The sequence below is a fragment of the Cydia amplana genome, chromosome 9, assembly GCF_948474715.1.
Source record: "Cydia amplana chromosome 9, ilCydAmpl1.1, whole genome shotgun sequence".
NCBI lineage: Eukaryota > Metazoa > Arthropoda > Insecta > Lepidoptera > Tortricidae > Cydia > Cydia amplana.
In genome coordinates, this window is record NC_086077.1 from 18,050,320 (window position 1) to 18,073,926 (window position 23,607).

Below are 23,607 nucleotides of genomic sequence, written 5' to 3' on the forward strand. Positions count from 1 at the left end.
TGAAGCCTTGAAATTGTTAAAGTTTAGAAACAGCGTCAGGCCTCACGGAGAATGGCGGAATCCTTACAATGCTGGTTCTATACGAAACTTGTTTGACCAGAACTGAGAAAAAAAGTAGCGGACAAGTTCGCCTACAATAGCATTCCTTGGTCGGGCCCGCCCGCGACCCGCCCCGCGCCGCGGCCCGCGCGCCCCTCGCCCCGCCCGCCGCCAGTCCGCGACCGAGCGCGACCGCGTGCGTACCGCGCCACACATCAACATTGTAATGTGCTCACAAAAGAATCAGCTCAACAAACAGACTAAATTAAAAAAACGGTTAATTATCAAAAACCCTTTCTAAAACTTTAAAGGTAATTTAGAATCTCTACCCAATTAAATTACTTTATTTCATTACAACTCCAAAAGTTAATCTCAAGTTACATTGACATAGTGTATTTTAGGCATTTGAATTAAAAAACCGGCAAATCTGTGTTGTGAATAGTTGTGTCCATCTCTAACGCGGTTGTTCCATATCCATTATCCAGTTGTTATCGATTTTTGGCGTCACTAGCCCCGAACAGCTGTTTTGGGGATGCGGAAGCGAATTGTCTGTGGCAGTTGCAGTTTTCTCAAAAACAAAAACACCTCTAAGTTGAATATTATGAGTGTTTTAGTTCATTTATTAAATTTCAATGAAGATTAGTTCCGTACAGTAAAATTGAAAACTGAAATACGAAGGATCATGATGTGCATGTGCATGATGGATTTAGTAGAATAAAAAAACAAAATACATTTTGATAATCGTGCCAGTGTTGTTTACAGTTGATGTGATAACATTGAAAAAAAAAACAAATTAAAAATAAATAAAGTGTCAACAAGTGCTAACAACGTGTGCTAGTGTTTTTGAATGGTTTTTGATCAAAATTCAGTGTAAAACAGTGTTCACCGATTTGGATTTCAAACGTGGATGTGGATTGTGCCCTAACAACAAGGTATGGTGTAATGTTTTGTTATTATTTGATAGTTTGATTAGTGAAATTGACGTTGCAAGTTCCGCTCGGCGGCACGGCGCCGCGCGCTTTTGCCGGTTCTAGGCCTAACTGTGCACCGCGGAAATGCTGCGATGCAGTTTGTAAAACTCCTAAATGTGCAGATTAATACAGTTAATAATAATACAGGCAAAGTCTAGCGATAACAATATGGTTTTGTATTCGTATTAACGAAGAATATTCAAAGTTTAAAGTTACGTTTTGAAGGAAGAAGGAACGCAAGTTACCCGGGTTTAAATTGCAGGGCACAACAGAAGTTAGGGTCTAAATTTTCTACTTTACCCTTGAGCCTTGAGTAATTGTGTTTTACGTTAATTACTTACTTAAGTTACTGGTCTCATAACTCTGTAAACATTATGTCGAGTACCTCTTTAGTTGCTTAGTTAAAGAAATGCTGTACAAAATAGTTATATAGACGACAATATACAACACATAAAACACGAAATAATATGTTCTTATTTAGAAATTATCCGAAATGCAAATATACATTAAACAGTCAACTGTTTAATCATTTTGTAATTAAACACTCATTTCAAATTACCTACAGTACCTACTCATATCCAAATATATTAAGGGAGGCGTAGAATAGCAAGAACTTGCAATGCAATTGACATTACATTGCCGACTACTAAGGTAAACATTCAAAAGTTTGCTCAGATACCGCAATGTAATGAGAATCGCATGCAAGTTCTTGAGTCTAAACCTCACTTTAGTAATGTACAGTTCTTTATTGCATGACTTATTAATAGTAAACTGTTCACTACAGCAGTGCAGTAGTTGTAAGTCTAGTAAACAGACTGTGAGGCTTTACAGTCAAATCTCGATAATCTGGCACTTCGATGGTCCTGTCCTGTGTACCCAGTAATCCGGCACTAAAATTGGGTTATAAATGATCATTATACAGGGTGCTTCCTGTAACAGGGGCAATAAATTAAACTGTAGGCTGTGCTCCTCAAACTGACCAACATTTGTTCAGCAACTTTTGAAAATAACTCATGTTTCGATTTTTATTACACTTTAAAGTTCATTCTAAGACGCAATGTATTGCAAATTTTGTTATGTTTAAAGCGTGACAAGCAAAGTCAAACACACCAATGTCAGCGTACATTGAAGGCAATATTTATTTTGTATGAAAAAGAGGAAGTCTAAAGGATTCATAATTTTTAAAAGTTGCTGAACAAATATTGGTCAGCTTGAGGAGTACAACCTTTAGTTTAATTTATTGCTCCTGTTACAGGAAGCACCCTGTATGTTCTAATTTACTATGTGCGCCTACATTGTCGCACTTCAATCTCTTTATAAATGGCTAAGTTCCAGATAACAGTTGAATTTTCTTTGAATTTAGTATTTTAGGAAATTGTATTTCTACGACATAATAAATACACATCAAAATAATATGCAGATTTGCTCTAACTTCCAGAAATCCGAATGTTCCAGTAAATTGGCTCTCTTGTGTCAGCATTCGTGCTGGATTAGTAAGATTCTACTGTAATTCAATAAACATAATTATCTGAGTGTCATGTGTTTATCTGACATTATTAGAGCTTTTCATTAAAATCAATATGTTCGGGATATCAACAATTCAACACTAACACACATTTATTCTACAACATTTCCACTTATCATCATTGGCCTTTGCGTCTATTCCAGACGATTTATGGTGTAACGCCGAAGAAACACCTTTTTTGGTGGCTGAATAGACTGATGCGAGACCGACATGGTCTACCACAGGACTGACAAAAGAGATTTCCGGAAAACGGCACTGAGACGCCTTGTCGTCGTTTTTGCCTCTTGTCAGCGAGTGCGGCGAACCAGGTCTCATCACAAAACTTGCGACCCTCCACAACACGTTTGCGCCAATCCGTCCGCTGTTCTGCAAGCCTCTCCCAGTCTCGGTGGTCGATATGGAAGGCAATCATGTCCCTCTTTGCGCAATCTTTAAAGCGAAGCAACGGCCTCCCAACGCTACGTTTTGCATTCGCTACTGCACCAAGAAGAACACGGCGGGGTAGTCGAGAGGGTTCCATCCTGTGCACATGCCCTAGCCAACGCAGACGTCTCTGTTTGAGAAACGCGGTTAAGGTAGGCAGCTGTGCAATTTCTAGAACCCTTTCGTTTGTTACCCTGTCTAATATAAGTAGAAGTATAAGTAGAGTTAATATTAGATGAACTTTTAGAACTGTAAGTCACAATAAGAAGTTGGTTCATGAATAGAAATAGTATGTAGGCTATTTGCACCATTTTGTAATCTTGCCTGTAAATGTTATTAGCCTGTATCTGTTTTTTCTCCAATAAAGAAAACAAAATGAAGCAGCGGTAAATTGTGCTTATACGGTGCAAATTTTATGACCCAGGAAACAGCTCAAGTTGTGGCTAATTCAATCATTATTATTGTGTTGATATTATTAGAGCTGTTGACATCAATTTGTTCGAGACATTAATACCTAGAAGGGACTCGTTTCTTAAAAGCTTGTAACTTGTAATACAAGTGGAAGTCCCTTTCTAACAAAAGCTGTCAAAAAGTGACATCCGCTTGTATTACAAGTTACAAACTTTTGAGAAACGGGTCTCGGAACCGGTATTTAAAAAAAACTCCTAAGTAGCCTGATATTTTGAATTATTTTATGCTCTTTACGTAGGACTGAATCATGTATTTAGGTAACAACTTTGTATTATGTATTAGATTGTCCCATTAAAAATGAAATAATAAACCAAAGAACGAAAAAGAACGTAATAATACCGGTATTTTTGTATGGAGCAAATACCGGCTTCCCACTTCCCAGCCCCTAGAAAGGTTAGTTAGGACATTCTGCAATAGGTATTTACATTTCTACGAACATTCAAATATATTTACCATTATTGGTGATTTTGGAACATACCTATATTTCAAAGTCACTAAGTCTCCCATGCATGTTTAAGATGGTTGCCATTGCCATTGAAAAAACACTGATTCTTTCCCCATACAGAAGTCTTCTTTAAAAAAAGCGCTGGTGGCCTAGCGGTAAGAGCGTGCGACTTGCAATCCGGAGGTCGCGGGTTCGAACCCCGGCTCGTACCTACATATGAGTTTTTCGGAACTTATGTACGAAATATCATTTGATATTTACCAGTCGCTTTTCGGTGAAGGAAAACATCGTCGTGAGGAAACCGGACTAATCCCAATACGGGCCTAGTTTACCCTCTGGGTTGGAAGGTCAGATGGCAGTCGCTTTCGTAAAAATTAGTGCCCACGCCAATTACTGGGATTAGTTATTGCCAAGCGGACCCCAGGCTCCCATGAGCCGTGGCAAAATGCCGGGTCAACGCGAGGAAGATGATGATGTATACATAATTCTGTCTACATCTGCTGTCTAATAATTCGAGAAAGACAACCATAGTAGATCAGAGTACCAGAGGTTTTATTAAGTTTGTCTTGTGACAACACTGTAAAATGTAAGCTCCAGAACATTTCAAACTCTCCATATTTTTTTTTAATGACATAGGTGAACCAAATAATTTTGCCTAATATTCGGTTTGGTAAGATCTCAACCGAATATTAGGCCATTTATGGCTCATCTAGGGTTGCCAGATGGTCGGGATTCGGCGGGATTCTCCCGATTTTTAGCATGTGTTCCCGATTCCCGACAAAGTGAAAATTGTCCCGAAAAACAGCATCAAGTTATAAAACAATAATTTCAAGTTCCGAACTGTCGTCGAGCGAGCGAGCGACCTGCGTCGAGCCCGTCAGCGCGCGCGCCGTGGCGAGATTGGGCAGAGCAGCTGACGTAGTGCCAATAATGTAAAATATCGTTTTTAATACAATTAATTTAATTTGAATGGTTTTTTTCCCGACTTAAGGCCCAAAATCCCGAAATTTTGATATTTTTTCCCGATAATAGCGCCTTTCGATCTGGCTCATCTCTAGTCACTTCTTTAAGCATGTCAATGCATGTCGTGGTGTGCAATTCTGAGTAACTTTACAGTAGGTTACTGTTACATTTCGTAGTTTTGTGTAGGTCCATGTCCAATACTGTCGCCCTACGTATTTGCGGGTCGATAACTCGATACGACCTTCAAGTTAAGAGCGCACTCCCATCGTAAAGACCGGCAACGCATTTGCAACCCCTCCAGTGTTGTAGGTGTCCATGGGCGACGGAATTGCTTACCATTAGGCGACTCGTCTGCTTGTTTGCCTCTTATATCCATAAAAAAGATGTAAGGTTCACGAAAATTATCAGGCATAAAAATCACGATAACTCTCATTGATAATTATCCTTTCGAACCCTGATATATTTAGGTAAGTACTAGGAAAGTAAGTATAAGTACTGAATCCGTTTAAGTTAAATTGTAAGTACATAATTCCTATTTAACAGAGTTTGCGCTTTATAACTGGGTACAGATATCAAGGATGTGATGTGTACATATTACGCCTTATTTTATTACAAATGGAGTAAGATGCAAAATTATAAATATATCTTTGGCATCGAGTGACCAAGGAAATTAGGAAGTAAGATAAGAAAAAGATTAAAACTCAGAAAAAGGAGGAAAAACCCCGCAAAGTCGAAGGGGGATAAAAAGCCGACAGAGCGTTTGGAGGTTCTAATTTAACGATGGTTGGCTTTATTATAAACTCGTTCAACCGATTTATTCTTGAGACGCTGATTCGCATCGATCAAATTTAAACCGGTTTGTTTGTTTGTAAAAAACTTAATTTTGAAATAAATTTTACTTTTAATTTAAACACGGACCCATTCGATTCGGAGCCTATCGATTTCTTAGTTTTAAAGATTAGTCGTTATAGTCAGCTGTTTCCGATTTTTGAGGCTACTTAAAAACGGCCCCTTGTTGAGTTTTATATGAAGCTTAAATAAATTTTGTATCAATCAGAAACGCTTAGACCCAATTAAAAGTGGAAAGACTTGAACCCACGACCACCGGATCGCTAGCCCGGCGCTCTTCCATCTGAACTACCAAGACCTTACCCAATACAGCGAATGATTCCACCTTAGGGAGGCCCTAGCTAGCGACAGCGACATCTACCGTAAAGGCTTCGTCATACAAGCACGTATTCCGGGCGGGGCATGAGCGGGGCGCGCTGCTTTTACATATAAAACGCTCACGCTCCGCTCACGCCCCGCCCGGAAAACGCGCCTCTGTGACGGAACCTTAAGGAGTGAATATTTCCACTTTTTATTTATTAGTTTCCAAGCTTTGAAGCTTGCCACGCCAAAAGGCCAATGTGGCGAAGACCGGCATACCAATACAATTTTGGTTGGGAAGACCGACGTAGGGCAAGGACTCTTGTATTTTTTAATACGTGCGTCGGACACAGTCTGAAAGGAAGAGCTTCGCTCCTTCTGCTCTACCGACCGTCTGTAAGTGGGTAAAGCGCAAGAGTTAGAAGCGACGACGACGTAGACGGTCTTACCTGATAGACGATAATCGCCACATTGATCTTATCAAATTCATTGCCACCCAGCCAAACAAGACATCCGCGCCAGGCCACAAAAATTTCGTCATATAAAGCTGTATAGTACCACGATCTCAACCAGGGATGTTGCGGATGCAGATTTTTTGACATCCGCGGATGCGGATGCGGATGCGGATATTTAAAGGCTCACATCCGCGGATGCGGATGCGGATGCGGATGTCAAGATTAGGTACTTAGAAAACGTCAAATATTACATTTTTAGTATTTTTTAATTAAAAAAACCGAAACGTTTAGTATTTGAGCAAGAATATAGGTGAGCGTTTTCCAATAAAAGTGTACATGTCATTCATGTCTTCAAAATATTGACTTCTTGGGCTCATTTTACTCAGAATCATTTGTACATTCACGCCTCATACATGAAAAAAAGTGTCCCAAAATGTTGTATGAAAAAAATTTTTTCCAGTACGTCACGTTCATACAAATAAAAACAATTTCATACAAGAATGTGACGATCAGGAAAGGAAATTTTTGGACACATTTTTTTATGTATGAGGCGTGAATGTACAAATGATTCTGAGTAAAATGAGCCCAAGAAGTCAATATTTTGAAGACATGAATGAAATGTCCACTTTTTTTGGAAAACGCTCAGGTGCGTTATATTTAAATATCTGGGTGACCGAGCTTCGCTCGGAAAACATATAAAAACTCGAAAATGCGCGTTTTCCCTGAGATAAGACCTAGCTAGATCGATTTTTCGCCCCCGAAAACCCCCATATAGCAAATTTCATCGAAATCGTTAGAGCCGTTTCCGAGATCCCCGAAATGTATATATAAATAAACAAGAATTGCTCGTTTAAAGGTATTAGATAGATAGATAAACAGCAACTTCGCCGACTTTTCTGGATCTAGCTAGACGATTTCCTTATAGGTAATGACGAAATTACCTAGCACTTACGCCGCCGCTAAGACGTTCCTATACCGACTTGTTCGACATCCGCATCCGCATAAGCTCCGCATCGATTTTATGCGGATGCGGATGCGGATGCGGATGTTGAAAATAATGCGGAAGTTCCGCGGTTGCGGATGCGGATGCGGATGTTCGCAACATCCCTGATCTCAACTATCGGGTCGTCCGGCCTGGGAACGAAATCATAAAATACCCGATAGTCGGGTTTTCGGCACTGAATGTGTTAAATATATAGGTACTTTTTGATTGCCAATTAACATGTACAAATTGTACGATTAGTATAAAATTAAAGCAATCTACACTCAAGAGTTAAAAATTATTTATTTTCATTTAACACTCAAGAACACTAGCAACTGGTCACATTACAGGAAAACTTTAGACAACGTATCCCGTTTTAACTGCCCTCGAGTGCAATACGTTTAGCACGGACCGTGGCTATGCGCAGACGCATGTAAAAATACACCATGTAGCGTTTCCGGTAGATAAGGTCTGATGGATCACTTCCTCCGGATTAGGGATGCGTCCGCGCACAGCAAAGTTGCCACTATAATAAAAATTAAAAAAGATTTACTTAGGCCATAGAGAAAAAAATACATAGATTGCTCAATCCATACATCAGTTTTGATACCAAAAAGACTATTATTTTCATAGTCGACATCTAGCATCGAGTAGCGGAATTATCAGGACTGCTACTATTTATTTTATGATGGACATTGACAGATACAGCGGCGGTATCAACGCCACAACAGTAATGTCGCAACTGTAAAGGCTTCGTCACACAGGCGCGTTTTCTGGGCGCGGCGTGAGCGGGGCGCGCTGCTTTTACATATAAAATGCTCACGCCGCGCCCGGAAAACGCGCCTGTGTGACGAAGCCTTAATGCGGCAGTGGACATCTTATGTGGCTTATAACGGCTTATGTGTAGCTCAATCGATACAGTGAATAGAGTCCTTATAAGACTCCAAGCTAACTTTGCATTTGCACCGACTTGGCAAGCGGCACAATGTGGCATAAACGAGAAATTTCCATGAAAGTATAACGATTATAGCGACACTGTCACACGTTGTCGCGGTCGTTGTCCAAGTTGGTGCAGAGGTAGCTTAGATGGACTTTAACTTCCATGTTAGACTATCAGTTCTCAACATATCTTTGATTTTTACCCCTACTTATCCCATTAATAAACCAATACCTTACCTTGTCGTGAGCAAAGAACGGAAGCAAATTCCAAATTCAAATCATTTATTCAGTTGGGACCGAGTTCCAGTCACGCGCCAATATAAACCTAATCTCAATAGTGTAAGGCTTACAATAGATCGGTTAATTGTGTCGTTGGTGAGCATCGATTTGAAAGCTTCGAGGAGTAGAGGTTTTGTGCACCAACGGATATACTGTTACTCTTCTTGAACCTTATTGGAAAGACATAAGGTGCATATGTGATCCTGATCAGTTATGTTGCTGATAGTAAGTCTGTTCGGAAAGAGAAGAGTCGTGGAATGTATTATGCCCCGAAGTTCCACGACTCTTCTCTTTCCGCACCGACTCTATAACTTTGGTAATATGGGATCTTGTGAAGAATTGCTGATCTTTTGGACGCCATTTTACAAGCTTTATTTAACGTGCAATGTATGTATCTATACTCAGGTCATCGTGCAAGCTAAATTATAGACCCAGGTCTCAATATTCGATTGCGCTGGAACTTAAGTTGGGTAATAATGCAATATTACAGTACCATCTGATCTGGTAATGATGATGAACACAGGAGATGGCCATAGAAACTCTGTACAACAACGCAACTTAACTGTGGTTGGGTTTGTTAAAATTAGGAGTAGTTGCCTGTTGAAAGAAAAGTAACGGGTTATTCATAAACGTCTGCTAAGTTAATCAGCTGATGATCATCGTTTAATTGTCCCTCTCTATGGCATACCGACAGATAGGGACAAACGACGACCATCAACTGATTAAGTTAGCAGCCGTTTATGAATAACGCCATATGTCGTTAAGTACTGTAGTAAGTATTGTACCTATCAAAAACGAAATTTTTAACAAAATAACGTATTAGTTTTACCGTCACGGACTTAAATTGTTTAGCCTTCTGCCCTAGTAGCACGGTAGCATTTTTATCGTTTATCACCATGCCTGTCATGTTCTAACAAGTATGTAAGTGCGAAAGTGACGGGCATAGTGATAGTCGATAAAAATGCTTCCGTGCTGAGCCCGCTGGTGTTCGAATTAATTTGGTTTTTCAATACTTACCCTTTTAAAATGTGCAATGCAAGAAACCCTAAATGGCTTATCAAAGTCTGTAGCTAATGTACCTATCACTAGTAGTGATTCACTACCTACTGTTATCGCTGAGAAGAGTGATTCGTTCTTACACCAAGGCTGAATGTTGAGTTATTTCCAACTGATAATTTTACTACTATATTTCAATGCATTATTCCATAAAATACATTGTTGCAAAGTGCAAGTTGCTCTGCTTCGGAATACCTATTTAAAATATCGCAAATACTCACACTATTGAATCAAATAAATACGAGCAGAAACGTCTGCGAACGATGCTAAATAAGCTTAATGCTTAGAATAAATTAAAGAGTGGAATAGTTATTTGTACAATAAGAGATCAAAGTTTGAGTCCCGTGCCAGCGAAAGATTCTATAGTAGATTCACGAGCGTAGCGAGTGAATCTAATTTAGAATCTTGAGCGTAGTAAGGGACTCAAAAGCGCACGAGATGTAAATAACTTTGATCTCGTGTAGTTCATAAAACTTTTCACCTCAGCAGTAAAAACATTTAGACAACCAGAAAAATGTAATCCTTCTTCATCACTTACCTATTTAGTCATGTTTCTTAAGATATACTAACAATTAAGTATAATTACCGCAATCAAACACAAAAACGAACAAACAAACGTAGTAAATTTCAGTAAAATAGGTAATATATGAAAACAACGACCATCAATTGATTGACATTTGAATCGGCAACTTTTTTTTTGTAAAAAAAAACATTGTAAGATACGGTCCGAATTACGGATACTTACTATTTGTAAACTATTGTAGAGTTTCTTAAAAGTATAATTATTTATTTTACGTGATATACTGTGTATTTTTTGAGTTCATTATTTTAATCGTACAATAAATTACGTAAAATATAGTGTTTTTATCAGTTTTTATCAAATCTGAAACTTTATTTTCATTAATTACATATTAAGAATTCATACTTGTATATGTTTTGGAACGATGCGTTCTGACGGTTTTCGGGGGTCTATTATAAACCGTCAATATACCGTTGAATGTCGTTTGAAATTTTTTTGTCTCTTTCTTTTTGCTAACGACGTGAAAGGGACAGAGATAATAAAATCCAAGTATTTCGAACTTGTATTAGACCCCGCATGTTGAAATGACATTTGAATATTAAGGTCACTTGAATGTCATTTTGTCTCACTCAGTGAGCAAAATGCGATTTTGCTCACTGTTTTTAAGTAGCAAAGTACCCTTGTTCGAGCTGCTGAGGTGAAAAAATTATTGTCGCTCGGGTCCACTTGACCCATATGGTGGAAAGATTTGCTGGCCATGGATGAGGTCTTTAATGGCTCAGATGGCAGAGCGCTGGAGTACCTATCGGTCACCCAAGACAGTAATTTTTACACTTTTAAATTTATTGTAAGCCAAACAAATACGATTGATAACGTGAATTTCTTGGTCTTTTTAACACATTTAAGTATATTTTATTTATAAACCGTTTTGACAATTATTATGAATATTATTGGTCATTCTATCATATTATAACCAAATTTAGTTGCCATAATGACCATAATCTCATGTCGTATAGAAATAAATGTATTTACATACAGGAACGTCGCGCTTTGCGGCCGTCAATTAATTAGGATTATCGTAATGGATGGATTTGTTTTCTTTGAAATTGGAACCGGACGACATATTTCTTGTTTTTGTTTGGCTTATACAATATGCTATTTCTGATGTGGCTGCCTTGGTCTTTGAAACGGTTATTTATTAAACGTTTTAAAAAGTCAATGTTATTCTTATTTGTAGTTTTTTTTTGCGGTTATGTCAGAAAGCTTTCAAAACATATTACACAAAGGACGTAAGTTTTAACCATAAACGGTTGAAGGAATTAAGGCTTGGCCAGACACAGAGCGCGACGCAGCGCCGCGTCCGCGTCGCGTGGAGCCGACGCGATGACTGTTCAAACAGGGCGCGCGCGGACCGCGCTCTCAACACGCCCTCATCGCGCGCGCGAACGCGGCGCGGCCGCGCGCCACCGCTCGCTGCCTAAGGCTTAGCACGCACTGCGGTTTTTAAACAGCGGTTCCGCTACCGCAAAAAATGTAACGTACGGCATTCTTTATAAGCGCACGCACTTGCGATTTAAGAATGCCGTACGTTACATTTTTTGCGGTAGCGGAACCGCTTTTTAAAAACCGCAGTGCGTGCTAAGCCTTACGTCCGATCCGACTGATGTGACCCAGCGCGACGCGGCGGCCCGCCGCGTCCGCGCGGCGCAGCGCTGCGCGGACGCAAGGGGCCGCGCGGCGCGGGGCGCGACAGAAGCGGGGCGTGATACCGGCGGGACGCAGTCTGTTTGACGTCGGTAACCTGTTAGCATGTGCCGCGGTCGCGCGGCGCGGACGCGGTGCTGCGTCGCGCTCTGTGTCTGGCCAAGCCTTTAGTCTCTACTATTTTTAATTAGGTACTTAATTTTAATTAAAACCAGCCTTTTTGCTTAGTCTCTTCATCATTATTGATCATTACATTATCAACATTTTTTTCCGTCATGAACGCAAGAACCCACCTGGCGGGTTCACATAGTAATAGAAATTCTGAGCTCGTTACTAAATTAAGTTCCGATTAAGAATATTGAAACGTGAACTGTCGAGTGTCTATCTAATGATTTTTTTTCAATATTCCCTAAATCGAAGTATTTTCTCAAAGATATAAAAATCCGGTTGATTAAATCATAATATTGATGTTTGGATACTTTTCGTTCAACGTAAAGTACCAATAATTAAAGCCGATATTAGGTGCCCTAATTAAGCAATTTCCAGTTTTTCCCTTAACAATACGAATCTACAATTGCTACAATTTCAAAAAGTGCTCCTTTAGTTCTCAACTTAGCGTCCCGCCCGCCCCTAAACCTTCCTCCAGAATCACTCTATTGATAGGTGAAATCCGCATGAAAATCTGTAGTTTTTGAGTTTATTGCGAACATACATACATACATACAGACAGACGCGGCGGGGGACTTTGTTTTATAAGGTGTATTGATTGAAATGTACTTAAGGTAATATCGAACTTAAAAATAAATAAATAAAAACTCGGCAAAGCAAATCAATCAAGCAGAACGACTTATTACTTTTTGCGCCGTTAAAACAGCTAAGTAGCAGTAAACGGACGATATCCAATTTCGAAATGAAATAGAAATTTCTAGCGTCATGACGTTTATAAAACGGGCCCCGGGCTGTGCGCGTGCCCAAACAGCTGATTGCCCGACCACCATAAAAATTGATATAAAACAACAAACAACCAAAAACAAACCTTAAAATCTGACTTATAAGCTATAAATTGCAATGGCGGTGCGTATGCGACCCTTACTTAAAGCTTCACCAAGCGATTTTAAACTTTAATTCTAACAGAATAAGTTTAAAATTGCTTGTACTAACAACCCACCGTACACGTCATCTCCAGAGCTCCCCCACACCAATGCAAACTCAACTTTAACGTAAATAAACGAAGGTTGTATTTCACTTGTACGGTGGTTAACGAGATAAACTCGAATGGATTTTGTGCATTTCACTTGGCTGGAGGCTGGAGGCCTGCAGCGCCGAGATGGATTATTCTTAATTACACTTGCAGATACCGCACTTACCGCGAAGCGAACTGGTGGTGACTTTTATGACACTAATTATAGCAGCACAACTAAGAAACACTACTTAGTTACGTACAGTCACCTGATATAATATGTTACACACCGAAGGCCGCATAAATATCTGACACGATCTTATTTGTAGAGCCATAAGAGCGTGTCACATTTTTTGCGGCATTCGAAGAGTATGTGACTGTACTAAAGTAAGGACGCTCAACACAAAGAATTTCGTACATTGAAATTAAAATTGAAAATATTTATTTCAGATTTGCATCCATATTTGTTAGTATAACTTAGCAATAACGTTAATTTTTGTACATAATATACTTATTACTACAACTATATGTATATACCTAAACTATTTTCTAAATTTACGAAATCCACATTATTGGAGCCGCCGTTTACTACATTTATGTCTATCGCAAGTGCATAAAAAACAACATGTTCTCAAGCATAAAATAAAAACACATTCACTGATACTTGACTTTATTCATCGTTGACTTATTTGACCTTTGCCTGGTTGTTCTGTTGTGAACTTGTGACCGATAAAGGTTACATTTGAATTCCGACTACAGTAGGACGGTGGATTTAAATCGCCTTCTAAAATCTGTAACTTTTTATTTTTTCTCCTTTACATTGTTGAGGATCGCGGCCACATGTATTTTATCTCCATTTTGTGTGATCATAAGCCACGTGGACTGCGCGGCGCAAACTGCCGCCAGCAAAGCTCTTTATAGCGTTCAACCATCTCATACATAAAATGTTCAAACTAATTCGAAACTAGAGTCTGTTCGGAAAGAGAAGAGGCGTGGAATGTATTGGGCCCCATACATTCCACGACTCTTCTTCTTTCCGCACAGACTACTAGGTTTTATATCATAATTACGACATTTCCAGTTCAGGTAAAGTTCAAGTTAGGCAAAGCAAAGACAAAGGCCATAACACTCAGTTTAGTCCACATTGTCCACAGTAAGCCCTCAGACAACGTATAGTTCATAGTTATTTAAATATCTATTGTCGTGCAGTTTGCGGCCGGGGAGAATATACCTATTCAAATGTGGAAAATCACTTCCCGTCGTTTTTGCTTCAGTCGCCGATCCAAATACATCACGAATAGGACTAATAATTAATGACACAACCCACTAAAGACATCTCTTATGGGTAAAATAGATAACCCCATGTGCAAAGCGTGCATGGGAACAGAGGAAAACAAGAGGAGAGGAGCTGCGGTGGTTAGAGTAGCGCTAACTCATTTTTCATGAAAAATAGACACAATTGATTGTTAATTTACTGCAACTGTCTCGACTGCAACTAGCACGAAATCGTACCTTGGTTTCAAAGCTTGCAAAAGCATTATCTAAACTTGAAGACTGAGTAAGGAATGTCGAGATCCGACGCAGCACTAAGGTGCGAAACGTGGGTGACGACATTACCGAGCACAAATGGAATTTGGCGGGACATGTTGCCAGGCAGTGATGGCAGGTGGACCAAAATTTTGACTTATTGGTGTCCGCTTTCGGAAGGATGAAGCACCTGGCGTCCTAGCACATCGGGTGGACGATATATGGAAGATCGCGTTGCACTTCTGCATGAGACTAGCCTAGAATCTCAGGTCCAGCAGTGGGCGACGGGTGGCTAGAATGATTATGATGATGGTTTCGAAGCAGAATACTTGTCTACTTGGCGCGTTTCATTTTGGCTGCAAACTGCCCGGCTCCCAGCTGACTCGGCAAATACCGTGCCAGATATTCACTTCGTAATATGGTTTTGCGTTGCATGGCCCCGTTTGCCATATCAAGGAAAGATAAAACACTTATATTGCTAACATAAAGTGGGATGGAACAAATGTTGCCATCATTGACAAAGTTCGCTGACAAATCGTCAACTTAATGCGAAGAAATTGGCGTTTCATAAACACTTGTTAAGTCTAACAAGCCCTTGATAATCTTTTGTCCTTATGCGTAATTTTGACATTTTTGTTTGTTAGAAAGGGACAAAATTGATAAAGGCTTGTTAGGTTCTATGAATACGGGGGATACGGCCTATAATGACCATTCAGTTTGCTGTTAGTGACGCAAGTTGCATCATACAAAAGGCACCGACCGAGCCATGCAACCAATTTATATGCAGAAATAAATTGAATATGATGAATTCTATGAATTAATTGTCGCAGAATGACATCTTTTGCGGCTAGAAACTTAACATATTATAATGATTTAGTTAACGAAACGAAACTAATTTACATAATTTCGGAACTTATAACGTAATGGACCCTATAATGGACGTGGAACCGGTAATGGGACATAAAACCACAAATCCTCTAAAATAAGTATGTAAAAGTAGTTTATAAACACTGGCAATATTTTACCATAAATAAGAGTCATAGAGCTGTTTAAGTTTGACTTTTTATTAATTTCGGTTAATTTTTAAGAAATTGGCGCCAACCCAAAAGTTGTCGTGTCACTGGAAAAAATAACCAGTAAGAATTCTTAACAACTTCGCTAAGAGAGGTGAGTTCATATATTAAATTGTAATTAATTATTACTTGGTGTAAACTAGAATGTGTTTTGTTAATTGCATTTACCATGAGATAAGGTATACAACACATTATGTTGTGACTCTAGAGATGTATAAAAAATAGTAGTATTTTGCCCAATCCCATTATAGGAGCTGTAAAACTGCATACCTCCTATGATGGGATAATTTACATAATGATGCTTGCCATGGCGTAATTTCATGTTTAAATAATACAGAAGTATAATGTAGTTACTCGTACGAACTATGTCAGGAGGTCTTCTCGGACTTCGGATAAATTAATATCGTTTTTACAAAATTTTATTTAACTTGCCCTGTTAGTTTGTATACAGGGTGGATTTTCTTTTTGGGTCAGTGAGGGTAGCTACCAGATCCCGTGCTGCGACGAGAAAACGGTCTTAGAAAACCTTCCCTCGATTTCAAATTAATGAAGATTGGCTTTTACAGATTTTGGAAAAAACATACAGGGTGCGAGAAAAAGGTCATTTTTGACAATCTTTTTTTTGATGCCAATCGATCCCATTCCTATTGAGGATCAAAAGCTTGTATGGAGCTAAAAAAAATTCCGGCTAGAAAAGCCACAAATCGAGGAAAACTTTTCCCATACAATTTGTATGAAAATCAAAACTTTTATTTTTCACATGCTATTTTTCTATGACAATTGATTCCATTCTTATCTAGTATCAATAGTTTCTTTGGGGTCAACTTACGATAATGTACTAAAAAGCCACAAATTAATAAAAACTTTTTCCATTGACCCCAAAAAAACTATTGATACTGGATAGGAATGGAATCGATTGGCATACAAAAATAGCATGTGAAAAATATAAGTTTTTATTTTCATACAAATTGTATGGGAAATGTTTTCCTCGATTTGTGGCTTTTCTAGCCGGAATTTTTTTTTGTTCCATACAAGCTTTTGATCCTCAATAGGAATGGGATCGATTGGCATCAAAAAAAAAGTTTGTCAAAAATTACCTTTTCCTCGCACCCTGTATGTTTTTTCCAAAATCTGTAAAAGCAAATCTTCATTAATTTGAAATCGAGGGAAGGTCTTCTAAGACCGTTTTCTCGTAGCAGCACGGGATCTGGTAGCTGCCCTCACTGACCCAAAAAGAAAATCCATCCTGTATTAGTGTGGTTCAAATCTTGGAAATGGCATTTGAGCCACTTTCGGATTTCCGATTGAGTTGAAATTTTGGATACGTATGCAAATCGGATGACAATGCAATCGGGTGACAAAAATGACTAATAACTAGTTTTTTGCCAAAAACTTATTCCCTATTCCAATATCTTATACTGATAGGGTATGCCCATTATAGGGGGCCCATTACTGGATCCACGTCCATTACCGGGGTTCCATTACTGGAGCTTTGGTGTCCATGACTGGAGAAAAAAACCATACTTTTAATTTATTAATTATGTGGAAACTAACTGCAGTATCTTTGATACAACACGCCTGAAACATGAAAGAAGGATAGGATATTCATCTTTTAACAAGCTAAGCGGTAGAACTTTTACATGTATCAGGGAAATAACACAAATACTCAAAATTTCCTCTTAAATGTCCCATGACTGGTGCCGTTACTATAGCCTCTGATTCTAATCGAGTTTCGTAGCTACAATTTCTTAAAATTACTACAATTCTTTAGAAACCTTATCAGTAATATAAAAATGCTATTTATTCTACGATTTCTACGAATACTGTAACCGAGAGCCGTAATTAATACCTTAAGGCCAAGCCACACCGGATGCGTGTGCGTGACGTACACGTACGCGTCCCGCTGCGTTGTAGAATACGAAAACACATAAGAGAGGACACACCGCTTGCGTGACGTGTGCGTGACGTGCGCGTACGCGTGACTTGCACGCAACGCAGCTCCGACGAGACAAACCGGCTGCGTACTGCGTGCACGCATCCACGCAGCGGAGCGGCAACGTCGCTTCGTTGCGTGCAGTGATGACGTTGTGTTTAACTGCGATCCCTATGAGAGGGCGAACCGAGCAGGTTCGGACACGCACAGCTCGGTGCTGCATAGGTGCTGTGCGTGTACACGCGCAGCTCGCTTGTATTTATTTACAACTCTGTCGGTGCGCGTGCTGGTTTTTAATATGGATTCAGTGATAAAAGAAAAACTAATTAAAATCTTTCGTCAATACGAATGTATATTTACAACATAGCACAAAGATTACAAAAAAATACGTCTTATATAAATAATTTGGCCTGTGGGAACAAATCGATGTTAGGTATTAACCAGGCATGTTATATGTGTAATAATTGCAATGGCGGCATTAGGTGAGCTGCTTCCATTTGCAACGGGAGTCACATGATGTAGGTACTGTCGCAGGAGTATTTTATTTTACTGCACGCATGACTGAGCTGCAGCGTGCACCTGCGTGGCGTGTGCAGCACACTGCGTGGCGTGCGCTGCGTGACGTGCGCGTCACCCGGTGTGACAGGGGTGCTGCGCACGTCACGCAGCGCACGCCACGCAGTGTGCTGCACACGCAGCCGGTGTGGCTCGGCCTTAAAATAGCCTCAGGGAAATAGAAGTCGAGCGTGACCTTTCGTCCAGTCGGTTCGGAAGTTCATGTTGCCAGCGGGTTTTACTTAAAAGCTAATTCCCCTAATTACTTACTACTTACTTACTTGGTTCGCGATAACCCAAAATGAGTCTTGGCCTCCAACACAAGAGCACGCCACTTGGCTCGGTCCAGAGCGGTATCACGTCAGCTTTCGCCGACGCCGAGCTCACGGAGATCTGCCTCCACTCTGTCCGCCCAACGATATTTAGGTATTGGTAATTATGCGTTATTTTATGCAAGTTTCATAATTTTTCTCAAAAATGGACGGCAAAGTCGACGTTGCCGGTTAAAAAATAGGTCGCGAAGTGCGTAGTTTATGGTCATTCAAAAAATTAAAAAGTTAAAAACATTGCAGTCTCGATTTCGGGACTGCAATGTCGCATACAAATTCCATTATTTAACGAGTTCCAAACTTTTTAAAACTTCAAATGGCCATATCAAATGAAGGCATAGGTCCCTTAAACAGCCAAACAGATGATCAGCACTTATTATTATAAAGCCTATAACAGACTATCGCACCGCACCGCACCGCGACCTTGGAGCGTCGCACCCATAAGTGAGAGCGAGAAACAGATATCTCTTTCTCGCTCTCACTTATGGGTGCGACGCTCCAAGGTCGCGGTGCGGTGCGATAGTCTGTTACAGGCTTAATGTTGGTACCGCGACTATTTAGGTGTCTCAAATAGGTTGGCGTATTTTCAGCAGAAAAATACACTTCTTTTTTTTTTAAAGGCGGCAAGCTAATTTTTTTAATGGTTGTATTTTTTTCTGTGAAAATTAATGGAAAATTAGAACGTTGCTTCTGTAAGTTCTGTAAAATATTTCTATTTCTTGCACCATTTTTGAGAAAAGCACTATATATGACTCGGCTGGAAGGCTACTTGCTGGCTTCGGATTCAATTAAACGGACTCCCAAGGTCGTCCGTTTAAAACGAATCCTCAGCCTGCAAGTAGCTACTTCCGAACCTCGACAATAATGTACTATATACCTATAGGTACAGAGTTTTTTTTCACTGTGTATACATCCTGTGTGTACCTGTTTTCACTGTGTGTACATACATCCTAATCCTAATGGGAAAGGGAGAAAAAACAGAAACTATAAGAGATTACGAGTAGGCACTTTAAGCATGACTTACGCTAGAACGGTCCGGGTCCGAGCCGGAGCGTTCGAAACTTCAGTTTTCTGTAAAAAGCATCACGTGATCGTCGATTACCGCCGTCATCGAAAACGACGTTTCCGAAGCCTTGGCTGTGATGGCTTCATAGACTATTCATGAAACCGATGCTGCCAAAAATACTGGGGTGCGGGGGACGAGGTGAGCGTATCCCGTGCCGTGATTGGTCCGTTCAAAGACACTGACCAATCACGGCACGGGATTCTGACACTTGACTCGAAGATGGAGTAAAACTACCGTATATTTGTGGCAGAGGGGGTAGCGTTACTATGCTCAGTCTAGACTTCTAGAGGATATCTTGTCTGTGGATGACTTGAACCCATAATTCTACAGAGTAGAGTGAGTTTATTCTTTGGTCGCTTATTATGCTATTATCGCTAATCCGAATGTCAAAACAGCATTTAATACCGTATTTTACCCGTTATCAACGTTGACAACGAAGCGTATGTTTTGTTTTGTACATAGAACATAACCCAAGACCAATATTGAGAGCTCATTGAGCCCCAATATTGATCTTAACGTGTCAAACATACAAACAGCAACACTAACTGTCCAACGATGGACCTTATGCCTTTTGTAATAAGAGTTACGAACTGTCAGTTAACTGTGTGGGCGAGGGTACAAGCACCATCTTGTTAACTCATTATTTCCTAAACCTTATGGCCCAGACATAAGGTTCAAGCATGGTGAGTGATCATTCCAGGAAAATTGTCGGTAAAATGGTTTCGTGGAAGTTAGATCTGGCCCCTATTTCACCATGCCGACATTTGTCAGTGACATATGTCGAGTGACAATTGTCAAGTGACTGGTGACAAATGACAACTTCGTAAACTGTTTTTGTATAGAAGTGCTTATAAACATGACAGGCATTTAATTACAATTGTCCATCTTTCATTTAATGACAATGATTTGGTGAAACAAGAGTAGTTTTTATAAGTCGACATATTTGTCAATTTGTCGGTAATTCTTGACATGAGATCGGAGCTGTGTCAGGCTTGGGTGACAATTGTAGTGTTTTCGTTGTTAGCAAACCCCGTTATCATTGTTGCAGTTCATTGAAAATAAACGTTGGCAAAACTGTGTACCCTAAATTCGCCTTTAGGGTACAAATAAAAATCGCTTTAAATCGCTTTTAAATTCTTCTTAACTAGCATTAAATCATAATTCCATTATAAATTGTAATTGTTGCCTATGAAGGCGTTTAGTAATTCAACATTTAGGATTTGGAATAAGTCTCAGTATAGTTTTCATAAAAAAAAAAAATTATATTGCGAAGTTGGGGACCGGTAGCGAAATTAGGTATGTATATGTTAGGTAGGTATTGTTTTTTTAATAATTTACTTGGGCGATGTTGGGCACTAACAGTAAAGTTAGGGTTTTGGTTAGTTAGAAAATGAATCTCCGCGAGAGCAATAGTGGTGATATTCTTATACAAGGGAATATATAAAGTAAGAATAGATTCCTACTTTGACGTCACTGACTTTGCATTTGCAGAAAAAATTACTTAAAACAAACAAAAAAATAATGCTTTGACGCCTTGTCAACAAATAATGTAGGTATACGCTGCATTAAATGGGGTCGGGACACAGATGGGATCTCAATCAATATCATGTTAGTGATGACAACACGGCACATCGAAAGCAATTAACGATCTCTTGTGAAGAATTGACAAATATGTCGACTAGTAAACATTACCCTTGTTTCACAAAATAATTGTCATTAAATTTAAGATGGACAATTGTACTAAACTACCTGTCATGTTTATATGAAGTTCTATACAAAACAATTTACGAAATTGTCATCTGTCACCTGTCACTTGACAATTGTCACTCGACATATGTCACTGACAAATGTCGGCGTGGTGAAACAAAGGTCTGTCATTTTTTTGACAATTGTCGTACCTGTCAGCTTGGTGAAATAGGGGCCTGACCTTTACTCTTTAGTTCGTGGAATAATAAATTGTAGATTTTTTATAGAATATGGTTTCTGTGAGTACGAGTTGACGTCGGTGAATAATGTATACAATATTTTTATTTCTTAGTCTCAGACAAAATCAATTGGATGCCTATGGCGCTCAAATTACCGTTTTGTTCATTATTAATAAACTTCCGAAAGCCGACAGTAGAATAAAAAACGTATACACTCTTGCAAACCCACCTTGTCAGTAGAAAAAGGTACAAAATTGCCAAAATTAAAATTTTCTGTGAGAGGACAACTCTCCGCGCCGACGTATTTTAAATTTGACGCCCTTTTCTACAAAAAAAAAGGCTTTTCAAACTATACTTACCTCTACTCACCCCTTTGTGGTTATAATACTGGCATAATAAAAAAATATGGTTTTCTCGGCCTACGCTCCACTGACAAGCAAAACTCTCACCAAATTATAGTTGTGTCATGAAAAATAGTTGTCGATGGTCAACTTCTTAATGTAATTGTCTCTGGCCGCGCATACCCCACGGTCAAAGTACCTATTGTCTATGCCCAAACAATGAAACAAGCTACTGAGAGATGAATCGCATCTTCGACCGATGGCAATTCCATCGTTTCTTATCCTTTGTATTGCGGCTAAAGCATTTTGATGAGATTTAATAAGTTATTTGATGTAGGTATTATATTGAAGAAATAAACAGCAAATATGAGTACATATGTACCTATAGAGAATTTTAAATGACAAAATTACATCAAAATAATATTTGCGCAGGCTAGCCTAATTATTTATAAATAGATTTCGATTTATTTATTTCATAATATGAAATTACAATATAAATTATTTTACACTAATCTATACGAATTTATATTATGATCGTCAAGTAGGAAAATAACAATTGATTATAATTATACAAATGTCAAGCAATACACAATTTAAAAACCATTATAAGCAATCGATTAATTAACTAAATTATTAATAATGTCAAATATTATAAAATAAAAAAAACAATAATGTCTGCGTTTTGGGCTGTATCTAAGAAGCTTTACCATTCCCAGTACAAAGGATGACGGAAATAAGTACGGATAGTATCCGTAATACCTTTTGTAAAGATGTCTAGCAAATTTACGTTGGACGCGCTCGACCATGATGTTATACTTTCTTTCCCGAGGGTCCCATGCGATGGAACTGTACTCAAGCTTGCTGCGAACATAGGCATTATAAAGAAATGTCGCATGCCGTTTGGAGACATCACATATAGCGTTGAATTTCTTCGAAAATACAATACAATTCGAATTCTCTTACCTATTGTACAAATATACAACAAAATATACCCCGCACTAGCGTCTCCCGAGTGTCGGCGACTAGTCTAGTCGACTCAATGGCTATGGTTCGACGCAACACTATTTTCCATAGCGCTGAGTCGCTGACTAGACGCCGACGCTCAAAAAGCACTAGTGTCCGAGTCTCTTATATTATAGCTAAAGAGCGGTGTCATCCAGAAAACCAAGACATGGTATTGGCGCAGATTTAGCTAGCTACAATGTTTTACTCCACCGGAAAGCCATTTTCGCCTCTATTTTTTCCCTATGGCTTGGCGAGCCACAAATAATCAGTATCTACGTTCAAATTGTAGACCTGTAAAACGCTTTCTACCGTCGCCATTTTCCTCCGATTCGAATCTGAATATAGCGAGAATTTGTTAGTTTACTTTAAAAATTAATGCTGTGCTTAACGCTAATAACTTGTACAGTCGCCATCAGATATATCGGAGCGGCTAAGGCGCTCACAAATATCTGAACACGCCTCTATTTTCGAGGCGTTAGAGTGCGTGTTCAGATATTGTGAACACCTTGGCCGCTCCGATATATCTGATGGCGACTGTACCACAAGTAAGTAAGTACTCATCAAGACACTAATAACCGCGTGGCTATTACACGTTTTTAATATTGCGGGCGGCCTCTATTCTGGGTCGTTTTGTCTAGCTATTAAAACTGTTTTCTTAGCAGTTTAATGTATCTACTTCAACCTCAAGTAAATTCATACCATGGGCTAGGCTACAGCTAGCTTTAGAATCTTAGAACACGCGGCACTAAAGG

At 39.3% G+C, this 23,607-nt stretch overlaps 1 protein-coding gene across 1 annotated transcript in view; it reads left to right on the forward strand.

Moving 5' to 3' along the window:
* The first annotated feature begins 821 nt into the window (after positions 1-821).
* LOC134651239 (protein winged eye) overlaps positions 822-23,607 on the forward strand; it is a 151,480-nt gene continuing 128,694 nt past the window's right edge. Inside the window, exon 1 of the mRNA XM_063506303.1 lies at positions 822-971. The gene's annotated coding sequence lies outside the window, so the exon portion shown is untranslated. The remainder of the gene's footprint in view (positions 972-23,607) is intronic.